Source organism: Neopsephotus bourkii, unplaced genomic scaffold, assembly GCF_033783945.1.
Source record: "Neopsephotus bourkii isolate Nb327-2 ecotype Australia unplaced genomic scaffold, CSIRO-AGI_Nbou_v1 NB_845, whole genome shotgun sequence".
Classification (NCBI taxonomy): domain Eukaryota; kingdom Metazoa; phylum Chordata; class Aves; order Psittaciformes; family Psittacidae; genus Neopsephotus; species Neopsephotus bourkii.
Window position 1 is genome coordinate 1,420,561 of NW_026901341.1, and position 10,372 is coordinate 1,430,932.

At 44.6% G+C, this 10,372-nt stretch overlaps 2 long non-coding RNA genes across 2 annotated transcripts in view; both read right to left on the minus strand.

Moving 5' to 3' along the window:
* LOC133213756 (uncharacterized) overlaps positions 1-10,372 on the minus strand; it is a 532,499-nt gene that overhangs the window by 93,766 nt on the left and 428,361 nt on the right. The gene's annotated exons all lie outside the window — the stretch shown is intronic.
* LOC133213751 (uncharacterized) lies at positions 133-10,037 on the minus strand. Its single transcript, XR_009725871.1, has 3 exons — positions 9,970-10,037; positions 9,326-9,492; positions 133-537 (listed from the first exon to the last, which is right to left on the minus strand). It is a non-coding gene; the product is annotated as an uncharacterized LOC133213751 (long non-coding RNA).

Sequence of the window (10,372 nt, forward strand, 5' to 3'; positions counted from 1 at the left end):
CACCAGTGGTGTAAGTACACCCAGAACCAAACTGGACAGCAACAGAGCAGAGCTGAATCCCCAGAGGAACTGAAATTCCACAGTCTTGTCCTATGTTTCCCCCGGACAAAGATCGTGAAATGCCACTCACACTCCACACATCTTCATGGGTTTAATATAGTTATGTTCAGTGCCTTAAAAAGTAATAAACTCTGCCAACTATAACTGAAAATACAGAGCACTGGTTAAAAAAGGGTTTGTGTTTCCTTTGCTTTCTTGCATTGCTTGTTCTGTAGCATAACCTCCAGATGAATCCACCATATAAATTACTGTACATACTGCTGCTGTGGTGGCCATCGCTGAAGATTCTACTTCCCTTTCCCCATTACGTAGTTTGTTTGTGAAACACCACCCATTCTGTTTGATGTTTGCCATTAGAAAGCCAATGAATCCTTTGAAACTCTCTCTCCTCTCTCTTGAGACAGTCTGTGGAATGTGTCCAGATGTGCAGGAATATCCCAGATGAGAAACGTCACTCAGCAGACAGCACGTCATTCTCTGCCAAATACAAAACTTGCTTTATGAAGGGATATTTGTAACAGTTGTGCTTTGACTCCTCTCTTCCCCAGTGAAACATAAAGCTCCAACCACCTCAATTCCATATTCTGTTGTGAGGAATAATGCTTGCAGGCCACAGTAAACAGGGCTCTGCCCCATACGGTGCTGCATAAATGTATCCAGCACAGTCAGAGCAGACACAGGGACAAACCAACTCCAGCTCTAGCTAACTATGAAAACCACAAATTAGATTTACTTCTGAAGTAGGGCACGGGTTAATAAGAGTGTGGGATGCTGTTTCATCTCACAGAAATAATAGCTTCCGTGTCTGAGAAGAGCATATTTAATCTGTGTGTCTTCACCAGCAGCATGGCAGGTGTAGCAACCCATGGATGCAGGCTGGGTGTAAAGGCTATGTAAAAAGTGAGTTTAATTCAGCTCTGCAGGGTGGGCTTGAGGTTGCCCATATTGCAGGCTGAGGTTGTGTGATGCACTGATGTTATCTGCAGCTGAGTGTCTGCACATGGACCCGTTTAACTGGATGAACAGGCTCAGGACCCCTGCCTGCTTTCTAGCTGGAGTGATGATTTACAATCCATGGATCACATTCTGTCCTGTTCCTCCTCCTTCCTTAAGTGGGTTTGCACAGCTTGTCTTGAACATCATGAACCACTGGATGGTCAGAGAGGCCTTGCTTGTCTCTTGCTAATAGGAGTATAATGCAAGGAGCAGTATCAGATGCCAGTTAAGGAAACATTATTCATATACCTTCAGGGCTGAATTTTGCCTGTGCCAACAGAGGCTGATTTTATCCTCTTAGTGGAAATCAGATGCAGAACTTCCTTTGGCTTGGGCTGTAGTGCTCTACCAGAGCGGCCCAGGAAAAGCCGTGAGCAGAGATTACCTTGAACTGCAATCACCTTCCCCAGTCCTGTGCACCCCAACCCACTAACTCGTGTTCTTGAGGTTGAACTCTGCTCAGTGTCCTGGTTCCACTCAGGTGACCTGCCATCCCCTACTCCCTTCCCTCTCCTCCCTAAGCCACAAAAGGTGTGTGCCAGAGGAGGCTCCAAGCAACGAGGAGACAGGAGGACACAGGATGGAAGTGAGGTGCAGTGGCTGCAGGGAGGTATAAGAGGGGAGAGGAAGGAAGAAAACCAGCATGAGTGATGGAGGAAGAATGTTACAGCTGCATGAGCTCACATTGTGCATGTAGTACGAAGGCTGCATACCTGCTGTGAGGCTGTCAGTGGGACTGTGAGGGAACTGCCCATGTGGATTGCAGCCTGCAGAAAGCAGTGAGGTGGGTAGGGTTTATTCTACCATCCTCTTCTGCCCCTATTTCATGTGAAATGATCAGTATTTTTTAGCTATATAACCACACCACCCTGTCACAGGGCACAGGAAGGTTTCAGGTCTGCTCTCTACCACTTTACCAGTGTTTTTACCTTGAAAATGTTTTTCTTTTCCCTGCGTAACAGATCTTGAACCAAAAGTAGGGGGAATCAGGTTTCTGACCCAGTACTGCCTTCCCATAAAGCTGTCATGTTAGCACAACAATGTTCAGATTTGTCCCCTGCCAGTGTCCCTTTCCCTACACTATGTATAAAACTAAAAAAAAATAAAGAATTTAGGTATTTATTTCCCCTTCTGCCTTTGCTCTTCCCTTCCCCTCTCCCTTCTCAGAGTCTGATCCATGTTGTGGGAAGCTCGAAGGCTAAGAGAGATGCACAACAGCCACACGGAGAAGGTCAGGCACCAGGAATGCACACTGCAACTGACTGGTTTGCTACCGGGACTGCTGGGGTACAAACACTGATTTTAGCTTATCAGCAGCAGCAGGTCTCTCTCGTACTGCTCACAGTCCTCCCATGTATTTAATCTCTCTGCAGGACTTGTCAGCTACCAGTGTTTCTTCTGACAAGATAACCATGACATCTGTGCTATGCTGGCAGCACACCTAAAATGGTGTTAGCAAATTCTTCTCCTTATTAATTCTTGATTTAAGAAGGACAAGGAAGGAGTAAGTTGCTGATGGACCTGTGGTACCACTGGGAGGCACAGAACAAACACCAATACACCATACCCAGGTGTAATCTGAAGTCATAAAAACAGGTATAGAAAGGGAAATGGTGTTAATGGTATTTTGTAACTGTTTAAGAGAGCTGGTCCACTATTACATACTGCTTCTTACATCTGGGAGGTACCACATGGTGCAATGGTACTTACTGGTCTGCAAGTCACCAGGAAACAGCTGATGTCCAGCTCTACCTCTCAGTTCTGCCTCACACAGCCTGTGCTTTCGACTCCTGCAGTGAGAGGAATGAAGCCAGAGGTTTCACATTGGTTACAATCACAGGCAGAAGCCAAGCAGATACAGGCAGGGTGAAGTGTCAAGAGCATGTGGTGAATGTGAAGGGATAGCAGTACTCAGGGAGAAGACAACCAGTTCTGGTGAGCTAAATCTCTTTTAGGAAACCCCTAGAAGGACATCTGGTACCTTGTTCTGGTTCCTTTCTTCAGAATCCAGGCCCAGCTGTGAGCACATGGGAGTTTTGTGGCAACTGTTACCCAAATTTGAAGCAGAAAATTATTTCAGCAGGACATAAAACTCTGCAATTGGTGACAAGTGGAGTTCCTCAGGGGTCAGTATTGGCATCAGCACTGTTTAACATCTTTGTTGGTGACATGGAAAGTAGGACTGAGTGCACCCTCAGCAAGTTTGCGATGGCATCAAGCTGTGAGGTGCAGTTGACACCCTGGAGGGAAGGGATGCCATCCAGAGGGACCTGGACAGGCTGGAGAGTTGGGCCAGTGCAAACCTCATGGAGTTCAGCAAGGCCAAGTGCAAGGTCCTGCACCTAGGTCAGGGCAATACCAAGCACAAATACAGGCTGGGCAGAGAAGGGATTGAGAGCAGCTCTGAGAAGAAGGACTTAGGGGTGTTGGTTAGTGAGAAGCTCAGCATCACCCAGCAGTGTGTGCCTGCAACCCAGAAACCAACTGTGACCAGCAGGTTAAGAGAGGGGATTCTCTCCCTCTACTCCACTCTCATGAGACCCCACCTGGAGTACTGCCTCCAGCTCTGAGGCCCTCAGAACAAGAGGGATCTGGACCTGTTGGAGTGAGTCCAGAGGAGGCCAAAAAGATATCAGAGGGCTGGAGCACCTCTCCCATGAAGACAGGCTGAAAGAGTTGGTGGTGGTTGCCTGGAAAAGGCTCTGGGGAGACCTTTTAGCAGCCTTCCAGTACCTAAAGGGGCATGCAAGAATGCTGGAGGGGGATTTTTTACAAGTGCATATAGTGACAGGACAAGAGGGAATGGCTGTAAACTGAAAAGGGAGAGATTTAGATTAGATATTAGGAAGAAATTCTTCACTATGAGGGTGGTCTAGTGGAAGGTGTCCCTGCCTGTGACAGGGGGTTGGAACTAGGGGAGCTTTAAGGTCCCTTCCAACCCAAACCATTCCATGATTTTATGATTCAATGATAAGCTGGCTACCTATTAACTTTAATATCTTTCTTTGCTTTTTTCTTTACATGCTTGCCATGCTTCAGATCTTGATTTCCCAACCTTCTGCAAAACTTGACAGTACCACATTTTGTATTGCATGGAGGAAGCACAGGGGTTTGGTAGTTGGGCTTTTGTTACACAAGTCTAGTGGGAGCAGCGTAACATTGCAAGCTTAGAACAGTAACTGAACACATTTGCTAAGATCATACTAAAAAATAAGGTTGTAAGAGACACCAAGAGATGATCTTGTCAGTTCCTCTACTTTAGTTGCATCTATTTCAACGTCCAGAAATGCCAATTCCACTGTTCCCACGGGACGTTTATGACAGCACCCACAAGAAAGGTAAAAAAAGCTCAGTGGTAAAATGATTCCAAGGATAAATTAAGCAGCTTAGGCTTTTACTTAATGTTGCTGTTGAATTTAGTACACTTTACTTCATCTGTTATATCCTGGGCATCTTTTAAAGCACAGTCTTCAGTGCTACAAGAGATAAAGAAGACAGAGCTCAAGCTGAGCTTCTGTGGCTCTGTGCCAGCAGAGAATCTGGCCTGATTGTTGTTTATAGAATGGCAGATCAGGCTCTGGACCACAACTGTGCAACAGGAGGTTGGGCTCTGAGGTTGCCGTCTCCTGAGCACCTGATATCCTGCTTGCAGGACTCGTTTCCTTCTAGTAAATGAAACTTCTCTAACTGATGCAGACCTTTTGACTGGCCACATAGACACTGGGGCAGAGTACTGCTAGAAAGCACACTTGAAAACATCAGGAAATAAGAACACAGGGGCTTGTGGGGATCATAGTACTCTCCACACATACTGGCAAGGGCTGTCTTCCACCTCTGACTCATGCATTTTGCAACGCAGCAGAGATAGCAGGGTAGTGCACCATGGAATTTGGTCGCTCTGCTCTTTGCCTAGGTATCTATTTGCTTAAGAGTTTGATTCATCATACCAGTTATCATGTAAACACTCTGGCATGTATTCATCTAGCTGGGCTGGCATCTCCCTGCTTGGCACAGGATGTTGTTTAACACTGCCAGTTGACTTAATACCGAAGGTTGTTTCATTGGATTTTGCAGGTAGTTTTGATGCCAGAGTTCTTTCTGGAAGGGAGTTTTACCCTGTTAAGCTGAAAAGTTTGTATTTTCATATATATACATGTCTTTATGGCACCCAGAAGTGGCAAAAGGATACAATTCTAATGAAAAGCAGCAAACCAAATCAATGGCTGTACCTTCTTTCATCTTTCCTTCTGCTGTCTCAGCCCTTCTCTTCCATACCAGCTTTTGTGCCATTATTCTCTCTTCTAACCTCTTCCTTTTTCAAAACCTTTCTTCCCAGTTTTTATTTGTTCCCAATCCTCCTCTGTTTCCTCATCCTTTTTTGCACACCTGCCTTGCACAGCATTTTCCGTACTTTGTGTGTTGCACGCTGACTTGCGTCTGAAACATGTTATTCAGCAACAAAATGCTTCCCCTGTTTCATGGCCTGGTATTGACGTTGTTTTACATTCCATGACCTACATTTTTAATTTCTCACTGTTCTTTGTGCTTTTTCCTCTTTCTTGCCCCTTGGCATTTTGTTCTCTCCCTTGTAAGCTCCATCTCACTTGGTCTGGCACGTTCTGCGCAGGCTTGTGGAACTGCTTGCATGTGCCTGTGCAGTTTAGCTGTATTGCAGAAGCATCTCAGACCTCTACAATGAAATCTGCATCTGCAGTTGTGTGTTAGACTGTCTTCTGGAATCATCTGTTTCACAATGGCTATAAATGCTGGGAGAAAGGAGGAGCCATCTCCCACACTACCCAGGCACAAGTGCAGATCTTCATGAGGAAAGGACAAGCATTTTTGCCAAGCCCCAGAGGCACTTTGCTCTCCCTACACAGGATTAATCTGGAGCCCTGGCAAGGCAATGGCTGGACGCACAGTTTGAGAAATACTGTTACAGCTCAGGGATGCAGCACTAACTAGACCCCCAAAACACAGCACGTACTGAGCTGTTCAGTGCTTGAGCTTCTACAGCCTTCTAAGCTCAAAGGTTTTTCTGACAGCTCTCAAAAGGCTTTCTTACAACTCTGTGTTTTTCTTATCTGTACTGTCTTTTCAGTTTCATGCTGTATTTCATGCCTAAAAATGGCAACAAAACCACTTGGTCTACCCAAAGCTCTAAATGAAACTTGTATTTGGTGCTGTATCTTTCTGTAAGCAGGTGCATTTCAACTGAAGAGTTTTACTTTGTTAAGTATTAGGGGATTTGGGGAGATTTGAAAACAAGCTTACGTAATTGGTTTATCCTATCAGTAATGTTGATAACTGCATACCTTCCTTGGCTGGCAGACTAAACTCTGAGTAGTCATTCACTGAATTAAACTAACAACCAACAGAAAGCCAGATGGGACTCATCTTCTGTTACTGTTATTCTGCATGAATCCTTAAATGCAACAAGAGCTCAAGGGAAAAAAAGCCCAGGCGTTCGATCTGGATGTTAAGAGGGTCAAATGCCTTCATCTTCATCCTAGAACACGATAAAGAGAACTGAGGCTAGCTTACAGACCTGTCATTGATAACTGTTATTTAAAATCCTTCAGATGTCAGTTCAGGATTAGGTATCATCACAGTGGCTTAGCAACTTCATTTGCCGGGTCCTGAAGGAGCTGGTGAATGAAGTTGCTAAGCCGCTGGTCATTGCAATTGAAAAATCATGGCAGTCAGGTGAAGTTCCCGATGACTGGAAAAAGGGAAATATAACCCCCATTTTCAAGAAGGGGAAAATGGATGACCCAGGGAATTACAGACCAGTCAGTCTCACCTCTGTGCCTGGCAAAATCTGGGAGCAGATTCTCCTGGAAGGCATGCTAAGGCACATGAAAAACAAGGTGCTTGGTGACAGCCAGCATGGCTTCACTAAGGGGAAATCCTGCCTGACCAATTTGGTGGCCTTCTGTGATGGGGATATGGATGGACAGGGGTAGAGCAGTTGATGTCATCTACCTGGACTTGTGTAAAGCGTTCGACATTGTCCCACACGACATTCTTGTCTCTAAATTGGAGAGACATCAATTTGATGAATGGACCACTTGGTGGATAAAGAACTGGCTGGATGGCCGCACACAAAGAGTTGTGGTCAATGGCTCAATGTCCGGCTGGAGACCAGTAACGAGTGGTGTCCCTCAGGGATTGGTGTTGGGACCGGTCTTGTTCAACATCTTTGTTGCTGACATGGACAGTGGGATTGAGTGCGCCCTCACCAAGTTTGCCGATGACACCAAGCTGTGTGGTTCGGTTGATACGCTGGAGGGAAGGAATGCCATCCAGAGGGACCTTGACACGCTTGTGAGGTGGGCTGATGCCAACCTCATGAAGTTTAACCATGCCAAGTGCAAGGTCCTACACCTGGGTCGGAGCAATCCCAGGCACAGCTACAGGCTGGGCAGAGAAGAGATTCAGAGCAGCCCTGCAGAGAAGGACTTGGGGGTGCTGGTCAATGAGAAAATGAACATGAGCCGGCTTCAGTGTGCGCTTGCAGCCCAGAAAGCCAACCGTATCCTGGGCTGCATCAAAAGGAGCGTGACCAGCAGGTCGAAGGAGGTGATCCTGCCCCTCTACTCTGCTCTTGTGAGACCTCACTTGGAGTATTGTGTGCAGTTCTGGTGTCCTCAACATAAAAAGGACATGGAACTGTTGGAACAAGTCCAGAGGAGGGCCACGAGGATGATCAGGGGACTGGAGCACCTCCTGTATGAAGACAGGCTGAGAAAGTTGGGGCTGTTCAGCCTGGAGAAGAGAAGGCTGCATGGAGACCTCATAGCAGCCTTCCAGTATCTGAAGGGGGCTATAGGGATGCTGGGGAGGGACTCTTCATTAGGGACTGTAGTGATAGGACAAGGGGTAATGGGTTAAAACTTAAACAGGGGAAGTTTAGATTGGATATAAGGAGGAAGTTCTTTGCTGTAAGGGTGGTGAGGCACTGGAATGGGTTGCCCAGGGAAGCTGTGAATGCTCCACCCCTGGCGGTGTTCAAGGCCAGGTTGGACAGAGCCTTGGTTGACACAGTTGAGTGTGAGCTGTCCCTGCCCATGGCAGGGGGATTGGAACTTGATGATCTTAAGGTCCTTTCCAACCCCAGCTATTCCGTGATTCTATTTTATGCTTCTATTCTGATTCTATGATAATCCCTATTATTTCAGACAGGAGCTCATAATTTGTGTCATTTGTACCATTTGCATTATTTGTATCACAGAAGGGCATACCACTACAATCCTATGAGGAGGATGGTACAATCAGTTTAATAATGTCTTTGAAAAAACAAAGAACTGTCTTTGAACTGTGAAATTGATTTTTGGTAGCAGAGTTTGAAAAAAATAAAGGTTTCATTCTGCTTCAAACATTAATCAGTGAATTCAAGTGGTAAAACTGCATAGGAGTAAAGCCAATACGAGAAGCAAGCACTCAATGGGTTCTTTAGTCCACAAGTGGTAAGGAACCTAGCTCCTGCTTTACTGGAACAGGTACACCTGTAGGCTTCAACAGATAGGCAGTACATCCTATTTTACACCGCTTATCACTTGCAAAAATTTGAAGACACACCTGTGAGTGGAAGTAGGAACAGACATGAACCCTTTATCTGCATTGTACAAAGGCAAAATTAGGAAACTGCACTCAGGATTCAGCAAAGTGTGGAAAATTTGCCATGCAATTCAACATTTTTATGACTGGGTGAATTTGTTTCCCTTCTCTCACTTTCTTGCTCTCTTCTTCTTCCCCCTCTTTTCTTTTTTGCTGTTTGAATACTTTATTTTCAGATTGTACTGTCTACACTAACCTGGTACAGCCTATTCAGACACACAGCCTAAATAAAGCCAGAAACTCTTAAGTTCCATAGAGGTGTTTCATTTTCAAGCTAAGAGGCAGCAGCATTTAATTAGTAGCTCACTAATCCTGCTATCATTATTCACTGGAATCACTCAGCACAATGGAAGGGTGCTAAATTGATTCTAAATGACATTGTGTGATGACTGACTTAACAAACAAACAAACATGAAAGCAAAGGTGTTAAGTTACCGGGTACTGCTGAAAAGTGGTAGAAAAGCAGGATTCAAGACTAAAATATGCATAGTGGAAGCTATTTTTTCTCTTTTTGGTTTTGTTCATAAGGCACATGACATGAAGTTTGAAATTCTGTATTTAGGTGCTTAGCTTAATTTAATTTAGATTTAGACCGAGCTCCAGGTATACCAAATATATCAGGTATATCCAGACCTCAAAGGCTGCTTACCACTGTGGGTGAGGGATGGCCAGTCTGGCTGATCAGTCACCTATGGGTTTTCTTGTAAGATGCACCCTTCCATGGTTGGGAGGGTTGTTGCACTAATCCGTCAATGTGATTCTTTTCCTGAGCCCAACCACAGTGTGGAGCTGGCACTGATGAAGCAGCTCTGGTTTCTCCCTAAAAGCAAACAAAAGGTGAGATAAATCATATAATTTATATATATAATGTATATAAAAGGTAGATAATTCCAGGAGCTATAGATTTGCCATTGAGAAATTAAAAAACTATTTACATTCCACTGGCTATCATGGTAAAAAATAATTACAATGAATGCTACTCAAGCCAGGGTACTGAAATTATTTGCTCCTTTTACCTTAAGAAGAAAAAGTGTATTTAAAGATCAAGTAATTCATAGTTAAATGCAATCACTCCCTGCACACTGCATGCATTGCCTATGTTCATTAACTGATGAGATTCTTTTTGTACCATGCCAAAAAAGGTCGCATTTTGAATACATGACTAACTATTCAAATTAGGCTGTCATCTAACACAATATTGCCCCGTGTAATATTCATTCAATAACTGGGATTTTACGTCTGAATATGAAAGCTGCTAAAATACATGGTTCAAAAGACATATTAATATCATACCTAAATCAAGAGCATCAAAAAGTGGTGTGGGGCAGGAAGTCACAGAGGCTTATTATGTGAGACAGCACATGAAGAAAAAAATAATCAGAAGAACTACATTTGCTTTCCTATTTGGTATCCATGGAAGAAATATAGCACACATGGGAACAAGGGTGACAGCCTCTGCTGTGATGATTTTTCATTGCTTTTTGTACTAATACTGTAGTTCAGAAAGGGCAATGGACTACTGTGCCTTCCATCGACATGTAATTAACATATCAGAGACCTCAGCCTCCCTCACTGATTCAAAGGAGTCCACCTTACTTTTTCTAGGGTATGCCCAATCTAACACTTGGCAAACTGAATGCCCGCACCCCTCAGAGCAGCTATTTTGTGAGGCAGCCAGTTCTACAAAGTTATGAGG